The sequence below is a fragment of the Schistocerca cancellata genome, chromosome 3 (genome assembly GCF_023864275.1).
Source record: "Schistocerca cancellata isolate TAMUIC-IGC-003103 chromosome 3, iqSchCanc2.1, whole genome shotgun sequence".
Classification (NCBI taxonomy): domain Eukaryota; kingdom Metazoa; phylum Arthropoda; class Insecta; order Orthoptera; family Acrididae; genus Schistocerca; species Schistocerca cancellata.
The window spans coordinates 705,392,904-705,411,710 of record NC_064628.1 but is presented as its reverse complement, the minus strand read 5'-3'; the positions used below and the strand labels follow the sequence as shown (position 1 = coordinate 705,411,710).

The 18,807-nt window shown below is 45.4% G+C and overlaps 4 non-coding genes across 4 annotated transcripts; 2 read left to right on the top strand and 2 right to left on the bottom strand.

Annotated features, from left to right (window-relative positions):
- Positions 1-2,727: 2,727 nt before the first annotated feature.
- Positions 2,728-2,799, bottom strand: Trnaa-cgc (transfer RNA alanine (anticodon CGC)). The gene has a single exon. It is a non-coding gene; the product is annotated as a tRNA-Ala (tRNA).
- A 118-nt stretch (positions 2,800-2,917) lies between these two features.
- Trnaw-cca (transfer RNA tryptophan (anticodon CCA)) lies at positions 2,918-2,989 on the top strand. Its single transcript has one exon. It is a non-coding gene; the product is annotated as a tRNA-Trp (tRNA).
- A 12,918-nt stretch (positions 2,990-15,907) lies between these two features.
- Positions 15,908-15,979, bottom strand: Trnaa-cgc (transfer RNA alanine (anticodon CGC)). Its single transcript has one exon. It is a non-coding gene; the product is annotated as a tRNA-Ala (tRNA).
- Positions 15,980-16,097: 118 nt separating this feature from the next.
- On the top strand, positions 16,098-16,169 carry Trnaw-cca (transfer RNA tryptophan (anticodon CCA)). Its single transcript has one exon. It is a non-coding gene; the product is annotated as a tRNA-Trp (tRNA).
- The last annotated feature ends 2,638 nt before the right edge of the window (positions 16,170-18,807 follow it).

The window sequence follows — 18,807 nt, the reverse complement described above, 5'->3', positions numbered from 1 at the left end:
TAGGTATTATAATCAATTATACAGTGATCACCAGTATAACCCAGATCATGGACAGGAACTGCTCCGAAACTGTGATATGGAACACATAGTAACTGAAGAACAAAACAGGAGCCTCACTGTTGAAATCCTGTCTGAAGACATTTTAGAAGTAATCAAAAGCTCACCTGTTAAAAAATCACCTGGGCCCGACGGCTTACCCTTAGAATTTTATTCCAAATATTGGCATATTATAAGGAATAAATTCACACAAGTCGTCAACGAAATCTTGAGTGGAGGGCACATACCTGACGAAATGAAAGAGTGTGTCACTGTTTTACTTCCTAAGGGAAACAATTCGGATGTCAAACAGCTCAACAAAATGAGACCGATATCTTTAATGAACTCTGATTATAAAATTATTGCCAGGGTAGTCAAAAACAGACTCCGACCGGTGTTTGATACAGTAATTGGTCCCCATCAAACGTGTCTCCCGGGTCGGAATATTTTTAAAACAGTCTGCGAATACAGGGACATAATCAGTATCTTCTCAACGACATTGACAAAGGCTGGTCTCGTTTTTATCGACTTTTCTAAAGCCTTTGATAGGGTAAACCACGAATATCTATTTACCACAATGATGCATATAGGTTTTAACGACAAATTTTTAATTATCTTAAAAAATCTATTGCAAGGCATGAAAACCAAAATTTTAATAAATGGATACTATACTAAAGATGTCGAAATAGCAAACGGTGTCCCGCAGGGAAGTCCTTTATCAATGATGCTATTTGTGGTGGCACTAGAACCTTTGCTGAAACGATTGAACAAGGAATTAGAAGGCATCTCGATTTCAGGAGTCGGTAACGCTACCAACGCTTACGCCGACGACGTCGGAGTCATCGTCAGAAGTAATGACGACGTAGTAAGACTGAGAGAGATTGTTCGCCTCTACTGCTCCGCAACGGGAGCGCAAATCAACGATATGAAAAGCTCCTTTGTAAATCTCCACGGCTTCAGGAACACTGCCCTCGAATGGGCCAGGTCTGTAGACCATCACACTGCGTTAGGTGTGAGGTTCTACCGATGCCCCCTGCAAACAACAACATTCAACTGGAAGAAGGTCTTACATAGTATTCGAGGTACTTTAATAATGAACCGACTTAGAGACTTGAACATTATCCAAAGGGTGCAATTAATCAACTGTGCTGTCCTTTCGAAAGCAGTATATGTAGGTCAAATACTGACAATACCTAAAACGATATCAAAAACCATCATGAGCTTCATCTGCAAGTATGTTTGGAGAGGTGAGATATTTAAAGTGGCAGCCAGTACTATAACATTAAATCCGAGAGAAGGAGGCCTCGGACTGACCGATATCCGCCGCAAAACTACGGCTCTTTATATCAAGCGTACACTTCAGCTTTTAGAAGACCGCCACAACAATTTATCATCGAAACTTTTCCAAATACTTAAACCGGAGAGTATGGAACCCCCTATTAACATAAGTAAAATATCTTACAAATTGCAGCACATCCGATTCTACTATTTAGAACTCAGTTATCTGCATTGCATTGTCGCGGATAAGACCAAAAGACACTGTAGTAAGGCAATCCATTATGAAACTGCAAAGGAAAACCGAAACAGAATGGAATCAAAATATCCCACCGGAAACTGGCAAAATGTATGGAAGAATATAAACAATAAAGTACTGTCCACCAATGTGGGTGGAGCCTGGTACAAGGTTGTCAATAATACCGTTGCCACAAATGAAAGATTACAGTCTATAGGATTGAGTGACACAAATCAGTGTCCACATTGTAATGTGATAGACACCCTACAGCATCGTCTAATATGCAACGGCTACCAGGTCATTTGGGACAGAGTCCGCCAACAGGTGGCGTTTATCAATAGGAACGACGGCAGACACCTTACTGTCGACATTCTCGTCAACCCTGAAAGCGTTGCTTTCCCTATTCAGAAGAATAATGTTACCCTATGGATACTGGGGAACTATGTCAATTATGTCATTAATAAACTCGGCATGCCCGCCGTACTGGACTATGAGCGAAATGTATTAATGGAATATTATAAAATATATGGACAACGAAACAACAAGACATTGTATGGTAACATGCTAAAAATATTATTTGAAAAACAAGGCATCGGATGAAGTACGCAATGACGAATCTCGGATAAAATATCGAAGATTGCAATGCCAAAGTAGGGGATTGCTGCTAAGGGCGAAGTACGGTGGGGACTTCGTGGGCCCCAGGGCCGCTACGGTAGCCGTGAACGCCTTAGCAGAACCCTGAAAAGGCCTTGCATTCTATGCCTGAATCCGCAAGCAAGAGCAATGATTCAATGGAGATAAATACAAGGAAATCATTAAGCATATATACTCATTCCAGAAAAAAAAGTCGTAGAGCATTCGACTGCAGATCGAGAGGTCCCCGGTTGAATCCCGGGTGCCCCCTTCATTTTTCAGTATCTCGAAAAAACAAAAGACGATTGTCGCGGTGAGTTGCAAATACGTGTTTGAGGTGCACTCCGCACGCCATACCGAAGGCTTTGGAGCAACATTTCAATGGGAGGATCGCAGCCAAGGGTTTTGCAGGTCATCGTCCTCCCGCCATGAGGTCGAACTGTACGAAATCCACTTGCTTGGGGGAAGAATCTTGTACACTGAATTTTATAGAATATGGTGATAGGCAAAAGTTTTCATGTATTGCTGCACGGAGAAACAAAAATTGGAGGAGCTGGGATTTGAACCCAGGACTTTCTGCATGCGAAGCACACACTCTACCACTGAGTTACACCCCCGCCAGAGCAAGTACATCTGGGACGAGTCTCTCCTGGATCCTACTGTCATTATTTCTTAGGTTTGAACGGTACAGTAAGTGTTCGAGGAACGTATTCATGACAAGACCTAAGCACCGTCGACTCCGTGGCGCAACGGTAGCGCGTCTGACTCCAGATCAGAAGGTTGCGTGTTCAAATCACGTCGGGGTCGCAATGAAATTTTCGTTTACGAAAGCCATAGGCGAGTATTCAGTTTAATCAGATACCAAACGATTACAGAGAACGGACGAACAGAACTTGCTTGAAAAAAGCTACTAGTGCAATTTTCGCATTCTGACATTAAGGTGAAGGCGCCGACTCGCACTTTCTCCAGGCGCGAAGTGTCTAGTATTTTTGATATTTATATCGTTTAACGCTAATATATAACTGATAGACAATGATTACACGATATTTTGCTCGATTAGACGTCTTTAGCCAGGCAGAGTGTAATATTTTTCCTTAAGTTATGGGAATAGGAAGATCGTGAAAGGGGGTATAGCTCAGTCGTTTATTCGAGCCGCAGCCACGGCGCGGGACGGACGTGTGGCGGCTGCGCTGGCGCTTTGGTGTCAACAACGGCTGTGTCGCTGGTACAAGGTCTGTTTTGTATAGCTTCTTTCGTTCTTGCGTCTTGTGTAGCGTTTATTTGAAGACAGAATGAATACGGTTAATGTTTTGAGAAAAGATACGATCAAATTTGCATTTGACAGAAACTTTGTGAGACCGAAAGCGTTTGAGATTAAGCAGTGGTTTATGGAGAAAGTACAGATTTCTTTTGATGATGTTGTTGGCGTTCATTTATCCTTTGTTTCGAATGCTGCCTTTGTTAAATTGCACAGTCCTGACTTATGTTATTCTATAGTAGATAAAAGTGGTGGTGTCATCAAGTTTAATCATTCAGATGGTCTGTCAGTTATGTTATCGTTTCTCATGCTGGACTCGGTATCAGAACTATTAGAGTATTTGAGTTGCCCTTCGAGATTCCGGCCGAAGAGATAAATAAAGTTCTTCGGCGATATGGTAGGATTATTTCGAACGTAGCCGAGAAATGGTCAGAGTCCTATATGTTTCCAGTCTTGAATGGCGTTCGTCAAATTAAGATTGAGCTTCAGCGCTACATACCTTCATATATAACTGTGTGTGGCTATCGAGCTGTCGTTATATATGACGGCCAACCCCGAACTTGCGCTCTATGTAATTCGACTGAGCACATTAGGAATGAGTGCACTAAGCGGCGTGTTCCACAGCTCCCGGCTGCCGACTCTGCAGTTTCTGGCCCGGCGGTTAGTCTCAAGTTAACCTACGCGGCCGCTGCATACACTCGCGACCCCGCAGTACCGGCCCCCGCAGTGCATGGGGAAGCTCCCTCTGCACACGCGGTACCCGAGAATAACTTAGTACCGAGTCTCGGTGCAGCTGTTCGGGAAACAGACAAGCGGCCATTACTTGATGATACACGTGAGATCTCCATTACGACTGAACGTCTGTCAGGTGTGCAGCAGGAGGTACTGCACACCGCAAGAATTGGCATTGCACGGCATTCTTCGACTTTCCAACACGGGGGTCCAACGGCTTCCGATCAGTCAGAAAAGGATACCGCAGGTCCGCCAGTCCTACATACAGTGGCAACTGACGGGCCAATGGAGGCCACGTCGAACGGTGGAGACGAGGGAAAAGCAAATGCGAAAGGCCACCACTGTGTGCAGGAAGCCGATACTGGCAAATCACCTAAAGTTAGCGATGCGCTGGTGACGGAACCCACCACAGGGCCTACAAACGACACTGACATCAGAAATTTAGATAAACAGAAGGGACAGACAACCTCAGCGGGCAAATCTCCAGACTCATCTCCTGTGAGATCCCCGAGGAGAAAAAGAAACTCCAAGAAGCGGAGATTGGCTCATGACGCTGCCGAGAGTTTGGCACCTGCTTTACGAGACAAGCTCCGGTCCATACAGGGGAAAGACAAGGTGTTGGAAGGTTCTCCTCCGGCAAGTGCCAACGAGGGCCCTGCAGAACACGGCAGTCTTATGCAGTCTGAAAACGGACGCCAACCATCCTCTGACGAGATCAACACTACAACTGCAGATATCGTCGACGAACCCGCGCTCGATCGAAGTACTTTAGGCACCAAACTGGACTGGGCAGAAGAAGGAGAAAAATGTACTGGTGCAGGTATGGAAACACATTCCCTAAAAGACGAAGACAATTTTTATTAACGGAGTGGGCTTCCCGAATGTTATGTGTCATAAGAAGGAGCAATACGAACGACGACAGGGCGGGAGTATTTATTAATCCTTAGTACAACTTTAGCTCGAATAAATCATACATTGGTATGCAACAAACGTATCACGTGACTACATTAAACATCAATAAAATACAGAATGAACTTAAAGTGGCTGCTCTTGGAGACTTTTTATATCAGTCTGACACAGATATTGCGTTCTTACAAGAAGTTCATGTTAGGGATCTGTATATAGCTGGGTATAAACAAGTTTTAAATGTAGCTCCCGAGTGTCATTGTGGGACAGCGATCCTTGTCAGGGAAGGGATCGAACTGAAAGATGTAAGTTTGTTGGATTCTGGGAGGGGCATTAGATGTACAATTTTTAATACAACTTTTATCAATATCTATGCTCCGTCGGTTAATAATGCTAGGTACGAGAGGGCTAGGTTTTTTAAAAGTGACATTTTAACTTTACTTAAAGACAACCCGAGGGAGGTTCTCATCGGCGGCGACTGGAACTGCGTTTTAAAGGAATAGGACCAACGTCCCAATTTTAATAAATCCAGCGAACTTGATTGTCTAGTCCACCACATGAAATGGAAAGACGCGTGGGAAATAAAATATCCCACTGCGGTCCGATTTACCTATGTCAGTAGTCGGTCGCAAAGCCGCATTGATAGAATCTATGTTTCCTCGAACTTAGAAGAGAAAGTTGCTGCAATTGAAGTCGTCCCCACTACTTTCTCCGACCACCTAGGCGTACGTTGCAGTGTGAAATTAATGAAGCAGAAGACGTACTGGGGTAGGCCTATGTGGAAATTAAACATCACCATGTTGGCAGAGAACTCTCTCGCAGATCTCATAGCAGCGACTTGGCAGGCCTGTCTGAGGCAGCGTTATAAATATAGAACTAATATAGAGTGGTGGATCTCTGTTGCCAAGAAAAAATTACGAGCTACTCTGATAGAGTACAGTAAAGATCGGGCGAGGTGGGTCCGAAATACGATTGAATTCCACTATGCTTGCTTACGCGACCTCTACGAGCAGCCGATGACTCAAGACATTTTCCTACAAATTAACAGAACCAAAGCAAAGCTCCTAGCTCTCAAGAGGTCATAGTTAGAGGGTTTAAAAATCAAATCGCATACACCGACTCTTGTCGACGAGGAAACTACCTCAATATATCACCTCATCTGCCATGAACAACAAAGGAGAAGGAATTTTATTGAGTACCTCCGAGCTGAGGACACGAGCGTCCTGACAGATCAAAAAGACATTATGAATGAGGTTTTTCGATTTTATGATACCCTTTATGGTGAACGGCCAATTGACGAACTGGTAGTGAGAGACTTTTTATCGACATCTAGCATTGAGAACACAATAACGGAAGAGGATAACCTCGATATTAGAACGGCAATCACCGAAGACGATGTGTTCGACTTATTGAAGTTGTCCCCTTCTAGGAAGTCACCGGGCCCTGACGGACTGCCTTTATAGTTTTATAGAACTTACTGGCATATCATAGGGCACACTTTCACTGCCATTGTTAATGAAGTCTTGCATGGAGAGGCCGTCCCGCCGGAATTTAAAAAGTGTATCACGGTGCTTCTTCCGAAAGGTAGGAAAACAGAAATAAAGGATATCGGTAAAATGAGACCTATCACCTTAATGAATTCTGATTACAAAATCATAGCGCGGGTTTTCAAAGAGAGATACCGGCCGGTCTTCGACAAGGCCATTGGGTGTCATCAGACCTGTCTTCCTGGACGCAGCATGTTCAAGACTGTCAGTGAATATAGGGACATAGTCGCCATCTTTTCTAACACCACTGAACCAGGCGGTCTTGCTTTTATAGACTTCGCCAAGGCGTTTGATAGGGTCCACCATAGATACCTTTTTCAAACCTTGACGTATATAGGATTAACTGCTCCAAATGTAAATATTTTAGCTAACATTTTAACAGGTATCACCACCAAGATATGCCTGAATGGACACTACACTAAGGATATTTTGATCAGAAACGGAGTCCCTCAAGGGAGTCCATTATCCATGATGCTGTATGTAGTCGCACTGGAATCTCTTTTGAAACGTTTAACTGCTGCTTTAGATGGCATCCCCGTATCAGGTACGAAGACCGTTACCAATGCTTACGCTGACGACGTTGGTGTGATAATAAGAAGCAATGAAGACATCATGCGTTTAACAGAAGTTTTGCACTTTTACTGCAACGCAACGGGTGCAGTGGTTAATGAGACGAAGAGTGCGTTTTTACCTCTTAACGGTCTCACGGAAGCTCCGATTGCTTGGGCGAAATGTGTCGACCATCATACCGCCCTGGGTGTCACCTTTTATCGTTGTCCCCTTCGAACGATTGCATCCAACTGGAAAAAGATGTTGGACAGGATTCGAGGTGCTCTCATGTTACATCATATGAGAGAGCTCAATATAAAGCAAAAAACTAAACTTGTCAATCTTTCCGTTCTCTCTAAGGCCATGTATGTGGGGCAAATTTTCCCCATCCCTAAAGAAATAGCCAAAGCTATTATGTCGACAGTCTGTCGCTACATTTGGCAAGGAGAAATTTTTAGAGTAGCTGCTGCGATGATTACCTTAAAGCCGGACGAAGGAGGACTTGATCTAACGGATATCCAGACGAAAACTACTGCTTTGTTTATAAAGCGATCCCTGCGCCTCATTGAGGACCACCCGACCACCGTAACATCACAATTGTTAAAAATTTTTTAGAGATGCCAGTTTGGAGCCACCTGTCAATATAAGCACGATCAATTATAAATTGAAACATATTAGATTTTACTATTTGGAGATCAGCTACATGGAATCTGTTTTACAAGACATACATCAACGGAACTGCCGCTACATGGTCGATCGTTTAAGATCAAAAGCTACCCAACATAAGCAGGAGACAAAGATCCACATCGCCACTGGAAACACATTTGGAGAAATCTCCATAATAAATTCCTTCCTACCGACGTCCAAGTGGCATGGTATAGGGTAGTAAATGATATTGTTAGTACCAATGAGAAATTATATTCCATCGGACTTTGTGACACGAATACATGTCTACAATGTTCTGAACTTGACACCTTATCCCATCGATTCCTTTGTAAAGGATATAGAGACATATGGAACGACCTTTGGAAACAGATTTGTTTCATTAAGCGAACTGATGGTCGAGAAATTACATTGGATGCTATATTTTTCCCGGATGAGATTCTCTTTCCTCCACAAAAAAACAATGTCGTATTATGGCTCCCGGGACATTTTATCTACTACGTTGTCAATAAACAAGGACATGACAATATTCTGGAATTTACAGAATTTCTACGAGGACACTATTACAAAATCTATCGTAAAAAGGATCACAAAAAGAATTTCGGCAATATGTTGCACATTCTTTTCGAGAGACATGGAGTGGGATAACTGAGTACAGTTCCGCGCCAAACTTGGAAGAGTGCTAAAGTAGGGGATAGCTGTTGAGGGCGAAGTACGGTGGGGACTTCGAGGGCCCCGAGGCCGCTACGGTAGCCGAGAAGGCCTCAACAGAACCCTGAAAACGCTTCACTTCCAAGTGTCGCCTCAGGCGGAAGCATGCTCGCACCTACTGGTTTTGCAACTCGCCGAACATTAATAATTTTTGTATATATATATATATATATATATATATATATATATATATATATATATTGCGAGGGCGTATAGTGGGCATGCGGGAGGCCGGGTGGACGTACCGCCGAATTGCTCAACACGTGGGGCATGAGGTCTCCACAGTACATCGATGTTGTCGCCAGTGGTCGGCGGAAGGTGCACGTGCCCGTCGACCTGGGACCGGACCACAGCGACGCACGGATGCACGCCAAGACCGTAGGATCCTACGCAGTGACGTAGGGGACCGCACCGCCACTTCCCAGCAAATTAGGGACACTGTTGCTCCTGGGGTATCGGCGAGGACCATTCGCAACCGTCTCCATGAAGCTGGGCTACGGTCCCGCACACCGTTAGGCCGTCTTCCGCTCACGCCCCAACATCGTGCAGCCCGCCTCCAGTGGTGTCGCGACAGGCGTGAATGGAGGGACGAATGGAGACGTGTCGTCTTCAGCGATGAGAGTCGCTTCTGCCTTGGTGCCAATGATGGTCGTATGCGTGTTTGGCGCCGTGCAGGTGAGCGCCACAATCAGGACTGCATACGACCGAGGCACACAGGGCCAACACCCGGCATCATGGTGTGGCGAGCGATCTCCTACACTGGCCGTACACCACTGGTGATCGTCGAGGGGACACTGAATAGTGCACGGTACATCCAAACCGTCATCGAACCCATCGTTCTACCATTCCTAGACCGGCAAGGGAACTTGCTGTTCCAACAGGACAATGCACGTCCGCATGTATCCCGTGCCACCCAACGTGCTCTAGAAGGTGTAAGTCAACTACCCTGGCCAGCAAGATCTCCGGATCTGTCCACCATTGAGCATGTCTGGGACTGGATGAAGCGTCGTCTCACGCGGTCTGCACGTCCAGCACGAACGCTGGTCCAACTGAGGCGCCAGGTGGAAATGGCATGGCAAGCCGTTCCACAGGACTACATCCAGCATCTCTACGATCGTCTCCATGGGAGAATAGCAGCCTGCATTGCTGCGAAAGGTGGATATACACTGTACTAGTGCCGACATTGTGCATGCTCTGTTGCCTGTGTCTATGTGCCTGTGGTTCTGTCAGTGTGATCATGTGATGTATCTGACCCCAGGAATGTGTCAATAAAGTTTCCCCTTCCTGGGACAATGAATTCACGGTGTTCTTATTTCAATTTCCAGGAGTGTACATGTTTGAGGTGCACTCCGCATGCCATACCGAAGGCTTTGGAGCAACATTTCAATGGGAGGATCGCAGCCAAGGGTCTTGCAGGTCATCGTCCTCCCGCCATGCGGTCGAACTGTACGAAATCCACTTGCTTGGGGGAAGAATCTTGTACACTGAATTTTATAGAATATGGTGATAGGCAAAAGTTTTCATGTACTGCTGCACGGGGAAACAAAAATTGGAGGAGCTGCGATTTGAACCCAGGACTTTCTGCATGCGAAGCAGACACTCTACCACTGCGTTACACCCCCGGCAGAGCAAGTACATCTGGGACGAGTCTCTCCTGGATCCTACTGTCATTATTTCTTAGGTTTGAACGGTACAGTAAGTGTTCGAGGAACCTATTCATGACAAGACCTAAGCAGCGTCGACTCCGTGGCGCAACGGGCGTCAGTCTCGCCGCGTCAGCCGTGCTGTGCGGACGTGTGCTGAGTTTCGTGCGCCGCGGTCTGCTGTGCTTCGGCGTGGTAAGTCGCAGTGTTCTTGCATCGTTGCAGAAAGTCTACGCCTATTGAAATTTGAAATATGAATTCGTGATGGCCCACTTGAACAGACAAGATACTTTGAAATTCTCGTTTGATCGTAATTACGCCCGACCTAAACTACACGAAATCGAAGATTGGCTGGAATACGAAGTGAAAGTTGATTCAGAGGATGTCATTGGAATGCATCTTTCGATAGTGAGCAGCGTTGTATTTGTGAAATTGAGGAATGCTAACTTATGTGACAAAATAGTTGAGTCTTGCGGAGGAATTATGAAGTTTAATCATTGCGATGGGAACGTTGGCGAAGTCACCGTAACACATGCAGGGTTTGGAATCCGAACTATCAGGATATTCGAACTACCATTCGAAGTACCGGCGGAACAAATAAACGCAGCGATAGCGCCGTACGGTAAAGTTCTCAGCAATGTTGCCGAACGGTGGTCCAACGCACGCAAATTCCAAGTTCTGAACGGAGTGAGACAATTAAAGGTCGATTTGCACAAGCATGTACCGTGATACATCAGCGTATGTGGATACCGAGGTATCGTTATATACGACGGCCAGCCGAGGACGTGCGCGGCGTGCAACTCTCCCGGCCACGTCCGCGCTGAGTGTTTACAGCGGCGAGTGGCGCAGCTGCCGGCTGGCGAGGCGCCGCGACCGCCGGCTATGACTGCGCTGCCAGCTACTTACGCCACGGCTGCCCGCGGCCAATTCCTGACCCCAAGCCCTGATGTGAACACGGAGAACGATCCACCCCGAGAAGAAGCCCCGACTGCCACTACTGACACAACAGAAGCTAGACCACCCGAACCTACGGAAATCGTGACAGCTGTAACGGTTTCAACACAACCGACACCGAAAGATATTGGGAGCCACAGCAAATTCTCCGAATCCTCCGCCGTTGAGAATGACATGCAAAAACCATCCCGGAATGAGCAATCTCATAGTGAACCGGTTTCTCTATTGACACCATCATCCACCAAGAGCACGGTCGACAATTTGGCTCGAAACACCACCCGCTTAGAAGATGTGAAGCATGCTGAGGAAGACATCATCAGACAGCAGCCGGTGAAACCTAAACGGCAAACACGCAAACAGAGCCCTGAAGAGATTCAAGAACTGGAAAAAAACTCTCCCGTACCAAAAAAATTCTTAAAACAGATCGAAGCGGAAAGCAAGGCGTGGCAGACATCGGAAAACCAGACATCCCCAACCCGAATGAGGACGTACAGATGAACATCGCCCCTCCAATTGAAGAACCAATGGACACTGTTGACCGCTGTGGACCTGATACGGGGACAGCATGGTCTGACGACACTGAATGCGCTTAGTTGGACTACCGAATGAAGCAGGCGTATAAAATCGCTACGCTCAATGTAAACAGAATAGTTTCGGAAGTAAAGTTACAATCTGTGAAGGACTACTTATATGCTGCCGACATTGACATAGCGATGTTACAAGAGGTAGTTACGACCAAAATAGCGGATGTGTACGGATATGAGGCGATCTTAAACATAGGCAATGAATGTGGAACGGGAATATTGTTCAAACACGGCATACCATGTACAGCAAAAGCAATTCTTGAATCTGGACGAGACATCACTGCACAAATATATGATCTGCTTCTTGTTAATATATATGCTCCCTCTGGATCCAGCGGAAAACGAGCAAGGGGAAACCTGTTCCGGGACGAAATTGTCCCATTAATAACGTATCCTCGACTGCACATAATTTTGGGTGGAGATTTTAACTGCGTATTGCGTCCAGAAGATCAAGTCCCGAACTTCAACTTTTGTGAGGAGCTGTTGATGTTAACTAACGGACTAGACATGATAGATGCTTGGTGCCATCTTCGCCCGCACACCCGAGGATACACGTACGTATCCAGTACTTCGGCAAGCAGACTAGACAGGCTGTATGTAACGAAAGGTTTTATCCATAATGTAACTGACTGCGAAATTTGGCCTCTTAACTTCTCGGATCACTGCGCATTTCATATAACAGCGCTGCACACTAAACAAAAAACATTCCTGGGAAGGGGCGTATGGCAGCTAAACGTGTCTCTTTTGGAGGATGCAGTACTGAAACAGGAGATCCATGATACATGGCAGCGTTGTCTACGGACGCAATCCAGATATACAACCCGCATCATGTGGTGGCTACAGTCTGCGAAACCACAGATAAAAAAATGCATCGCACGATATGGTCGCATGAAAGCGTACTGGCGAAAACGCACCTTGGAGTATCACTTTCTTTGCCTCCGTGAACTATATGATGATCCCATGGGAATAGTAGCAAACAGCTCTCGAATAAAACGCACTAAAGCAAGAATAACGGCGCTGGTACGACAATCGCTGGAGGGGAAAAAAGTTCGATCACGTCCTCCGATTGAACTGACGCAGGAGAATACGTCCGTATATCACATGATACGGGAAGCCAAGCGAGGTAAACAAAAGTTAATCCACACTCTCAGTGATGAACAGGGGAACGAATACGATCAACAAGTCACCGTGAAAAACTACGTGGTGCAACATTATACAGATTTTTACGCCGCGTCGGCGACTGATGCGACTGCAAGTGAGCCGCTTTTATCCAACATTCAATCCACGGTCCATCCGACTGACAACGCCGACCTTGTAGCCCACATCACAGAGCAAGAAGTATGTGCCGTAATCAAAGATTCGCCCACAAAGAAATCTGCTGGTTCAGATGGCCTACCCATAGAATTTTATGCTTGTTTTTGGCACATCATAGGACCGGAATTCACCAAAATATGCAATGAATTATTGGGAGACGTGCAGATGCCATCTCAGTTTACCGAAGGACTGATTGTCCTGATTCCCAAAAAACCACGTAGCACTACGCTGAAGGATTTTCGACCACTAACACTGCTCAATTCCGACTATAAAATCTTCACCCGACTCATCAATTGTAGACTGAAGACGGTACTGCCGAAAGTACTTGGCCCTCATCACATGAGTGCTGTCCCAGGGCAATCAATGTCGAATGCATTATGTGAGTATAGGGACATAATATATTTGTCGTGGATATGTAAGTGCAATGTTGGTCTCATGTTTTTAGACTTCTATAAGGCTTTTGACCGCATCAGCCACCACTTTCTACTAAGTGTAATGCAACGGATGGGATTCAGTGCTCATTTTATTCAGATCATACGCAAATGTATAGTCGGAACTTCCTCTCGAATCAAAATTGATGGTCAGCTAAGTTCACCAGTCCCGATCAAGCAATCAGTGAGACAAGGCTGCCCCCTTTCTATGGCACTATACGCAATCGCCGTAGAACCGTTACTGTTAACCCTGCATCACAGGTTACAAGGTCTACAGGTGTTGGGTACAAAAACCGTGTGTCACGCTTATGCTGGTGACATCAGTGTAGTAGTTAACACGCACTCAGAAATGGCAGTCGTTCAACAAATAATCCACGCTTACACCACTTCTTCCGGAGCCAAACTCAATGAACACAAATCGAACATTTTACCTGTCGGACCCCATATGGAGACATTTCAAAGAACATGGCTACAAAGGACAGAGAAGACGAACCACTTAGGTATGATTCTAATGGCAAACCCAAGAGAGATGACGGTAGCCAACTGGGACCATAAACTAAATACATTCAGGGCTACTCTCCGTGAACACAAAACCAGAACGCTCAATCGGATACAGAGAGCTCTCTTGATTAACAGCTATGCGCTAAGCAAAATATATCACATCGCAGCAGTGTTACCAGTCCCCCAGGATACAGCGCAAAAGCTTTTAGCTGCAGCGTATTGGTTCATATGGAGCGGAAACATCTTTAAAGTCACCATGCCAACCATTGTGTTAACCCGCGCCGCTGGTGGTTTGGGCGTCAAAGACATCAAGAAACAATGCATTGCCATATATATGGACCGAATCCGCAAAATACTGGAGACACCCCACCCGACAATTACGAAAACGTTATTCAACAGTTTAGCCCCAATGAGCAAAAAGGCCCCAGTCGATGTTGGTCGCATCAGCGCTCAACTCGATCACGTCCGGACTTACTACCTGGAAATGAGCTATTTTCAAGATACTTCACAGCTGCTTAACACCAGAAGGACTTATTACCACCTCACCAGACACCATAGGCAAAACCCAATGGAAGCGAAATATCCAGCGGTCAACTGGAGTAACGTCTGGAAAAACATTAACAATCCCATCCTCCACTCCAAAGTAGTGTCCACATGGTATGACATAGTAAACGAGAAGGTCCCCACAGGTGAAAAGCTGCACAATATCAAAATGAAGCACAGTCCATACTGCGATCATTGCCATACTGTAGATACCTTGGCACACATTCTCATTTGCCGAGACCAATACCACATATGGAACTGGACTAGAAAAAAACTCGCAATAATTACTAGAACTACAGACTCTGGTATAACACTTAAAGATGTACTTCAACCAGAATGGCATTTCTTTCCTGCAACAAAGCACAATAGCTACACTTGGATCATCGGCCAGTTTTCATATTTTGCAGTTACGAATACGCATCTGAGTATAGACGAGTACATACAGTATATAATGGACGAGCACCACAACCTTAAAACGAGTCGAAAATACAAAGTTTTGTTTCAAAATTTCTTACTTCATACTTTGCCATAATGAAGCGGCAATTTTGGTTGATGCACAACACTACAGCGAGTCGATACTAATTTTGCTTCATTATAATTAAGTTGGCATTTATTTATTTATTCATTTTTGTAGTATGGCAATCAAAGTGTCTCAGGAAAACTAATTATGCCAGAAGCTGTAACATAAACGAAATCAGAAGTGCTTGCTTGATTTCGTGTTCTTCTGTTTTACGGGTACTGGACAGTTTGTCACGGAAAGACGATTTATTCAGTTTCTTTATATATATTTAAAAACAAAAACAAAAAAAAAAGAGTAGGTTAAGATAGGGTGAAAGTAGCGGTGGCAACAGATTGTTGCTTTTTTTTCTTTTTTGTTAGATAGGATTTTGTGGGTGATAAGGTGTATAGGAGCCAACGCCTGATGTGGAAGAGGTCAGGTAAAAAAAAAAAAAAAAGTTAGTAGGAGCAGCTGCGGAACGAAAGGAAAAAAAATGGATAAGGCGTCGGACTTCGGATCCGAAGATTGCTGGTTCGAATACTGACAAAAAAAAAAAAAGTCGTAGAGCATTCAACTGCAGATCGAGAGGTCCCCGGTTGAATCCCGGGTGCCCCCTTCATTTTTCAGTATCTCGAAAAAACAAAAGACGATTGTCGCGGTGAGTTGCAAATACATGTTTGAGATGCACTCCGCACGCCATACTGAAGGCTTTGGAGCAACATTTCAATGGGAGGATCGCAGCCAAGGGTTTTGCAGGTCATCGTCCTCCCGCCATGAGGTCGAACTGTACGAAATCCACTTGCTTGGGGGAAGAATCTTGTACACTGAATTTTATAGAATATGGTGATAGGCAAAAGTTTTCATGTACTGCTGCACGGAGAAACAAAAATTGGAGGAGCTGGGATTTGAACCCAGGACTTTCTGCATGCGAAGCAGACACTCTACCACTGAGTTACACCCCCGCCAGAGCAAGTACATCTGGGACGAGTCTCTCCTCGATCCTACTGTCATTATTTCTTAGGGTTGAACGGTACAGTAAATGTTCGAGGAACCTATTCATGACAAGACCTAAGCAGCGTCGACTCCGTGGCGCAACGGTAGCGCGTCTGACTCCAGATCAGAAAGTTACGTGTTCAAATCACGTCGGGGTCACAATGAAATTTTCGTTTACGAAAGCCATAGGCGAGTATGTCAGTTTAATCAGATACCAAACGATTACAGAGAACGGACGAACAGAACTTGCTTGAAAAAAAGCTACTAGCGCAATTTTCGCATTCTGACATTAAGGTGAATGCGCCGACTCGCACTTTCTCCAGGCGCGAAGTGTCTAGTATTTTTGATATTTATATCGTTTAACGCTAATATATAACTGAGAGATAATGATTACACGATATTTTGCTCGATTAGACGTTTTTAGCCAGGCAGAGTGTAATATTTTTCCTTAAGTTATGGGAATAGGAAGATCGTGAAAGGGGGTATAGCTCAGTCGTATTCATTCGCTGCTCGGCCGCCGAGCCGGACGGACGTGTGGCGGCAGCGCTAGGAGGGCTGGCGTAAACAGCGGCTGTGTGGCTGTTACGAAGGTCTGTAGAGCGCTTTGTTTACTTTGCATCTTTCAGTAATTTAAAATGACAAAATGAACGAAATTAACTGTGAAAGGAGAGATACGGTTAGATTTACCTTTGATTGGACTTGTCAAAGACCAAAGGCTTTTGAGATCAAAAGGTTGCTTTCAGAAACAGTTAAGATCACTGGATACAAAATTATTGACGTTCATCTTTCTTTTGTTTCCAATTCTGTGTTTTTGAAATTGATTTCCTCAGATTTGTGCTCCTCGATAGTTGACAAGTGTGGTGGCACTATGAAATTTAATCATGCAGACGGAACCGTTAGTGACGTTCTTGTTTCCCATGCTGGGCTAGGCATTCGAACAGTGCGAGTTTTCGAACTGCCGTTCGAGGTCCCTGCCGGAGCAATCAATGCTGCTCTTCAGCCCTATGGTTGGGTTATATCTAAATTTGCAGAAAAATGGTCGGAGCAATATATGTTTCCGGTTTTGAATGGAGTTAGACAGATTAAGATTGAGCTCTTACGACATATTCCTTCTTACTTGAATATCTGTGGCCATCGCGCTCTCATAATTTATGATGGGCAGCCACGGACTTGTGCGTTATGTAACGCCACGGGGCACGTCAGAAGTGAGTGCAGTAGAAGGCGGGTTCCTCAGTTACCGACTAACGAGGCGGCTGTCCCAGGACAAGTTGTGAGCATGCAAGTGACGTACGCTGCCGCGGCAGCTAGCCGCGCCCCCTATCGACAGAATATGGCCGAGCAGACTGAACCCTCCGTCGCGCGCACGGCAACGGGAAGCACCGCGGAGTTGAGTATCGATGACAATCAGCAACTGGCCAGTAATGACGTCACTGCGGGCGCACGGCGCTTGCCCTCTGAATCTGACAACTCTTCCAACGAGCGACAAGCTTCATCGATAATACCTGATGTAGACATGGTAGAGTACGAAGCGGTAGTTACACACGACATGGCCAACATTCCAGAGGGAACTACAGTGGATGGACATCAAGAGGAAATGATACAACAGACACCTGAGAACCACACAGATGACAGGACACTACAGACTGGTTCCGGAAACGTCAAAGGAAAAGGGGGGGCGCAAGAAGACGAACCAATGACACCACCCGTCTCACGTGTCGTAGAAACAGAAGCATCGGCCGACTCAGACATTAACGGAGCTCCAAAATCTTCCGCCACGAAGGCGGGACAGGAGACTTCTCCTCGACCTTCCACGGAGTCGCCAGGAAGTTTACCAAAGGTTTCACCGACGGGTTCACCGAAATCATCAAAAAATAAAAAGAGACGAAGAGCACATCAAGCAGCAGAGAATTTGGCCCCTCCCTTAAGAGAGCGGCTGAGGCAGATACAGGAGACCGCAAGGAAGGACGAAGATACACAAAAGGAAGCGGTCGGCGAGTCTTCGGATCGAAGCCAGAGACAAGAGCGGGCTGACGCGCCACACGGAACAGTTGAACCCTTGCATGAAGATACGACATCAGATATGGAAGATGATACCCGACTCGGACAAGGACATGGACACGACATCACCGAGCCACGATTTAACTGGGCGGACGAAAAGGAAGATCAGACCGATGCAATGGGGGCGGAAGGGGCTTTTGAGGAAGAATTTTTTTATTAAAAATTGTCACACTGAACTCTAAGAAGAAAGAAAGAAAACAGCGAAAAGAAGGAAAACCGTCAATGGAATAACAGTAAAATAAAATAACACTATATGTATCTAACCCGATGTTATTGTACGCGGCTCCACTACCGTGTCCTCTGTTTACTGTCTTGTAGCGTCTCACAGTGGAACATACATATAACGTGACCACCATAAACATAAACAAAATTCAGAGTCAAGCAAAGGTAGCTGCACTGAAGGACTTTCTGTATCAGTCCGATACAGATATCGCCTTCCTGCAGGAAGTTAATGTCACAGCATTGTATGTTTCAGGGTACAAAGAGGTGTTGAATGTGGCACCGGAAAACGCGTGTGGAACAGCCATCCTTGCTAAAGAAGGGATCGAGATGACAAATGTGTGCCTTTTAGAGTCGGGGAGGGGAATTAGCTGCAAAATTTTTAACACCACTTTTATAAACCTATACGCACCTTCAGCCAACAATGCGAGACGAGAGAGGGCAGCCTTTTTTAAAAGTGACATTTTATTTCTACTCCAAGACAACCCTGCCGAAATTGTCATTGGTGGAGTTTTTAATT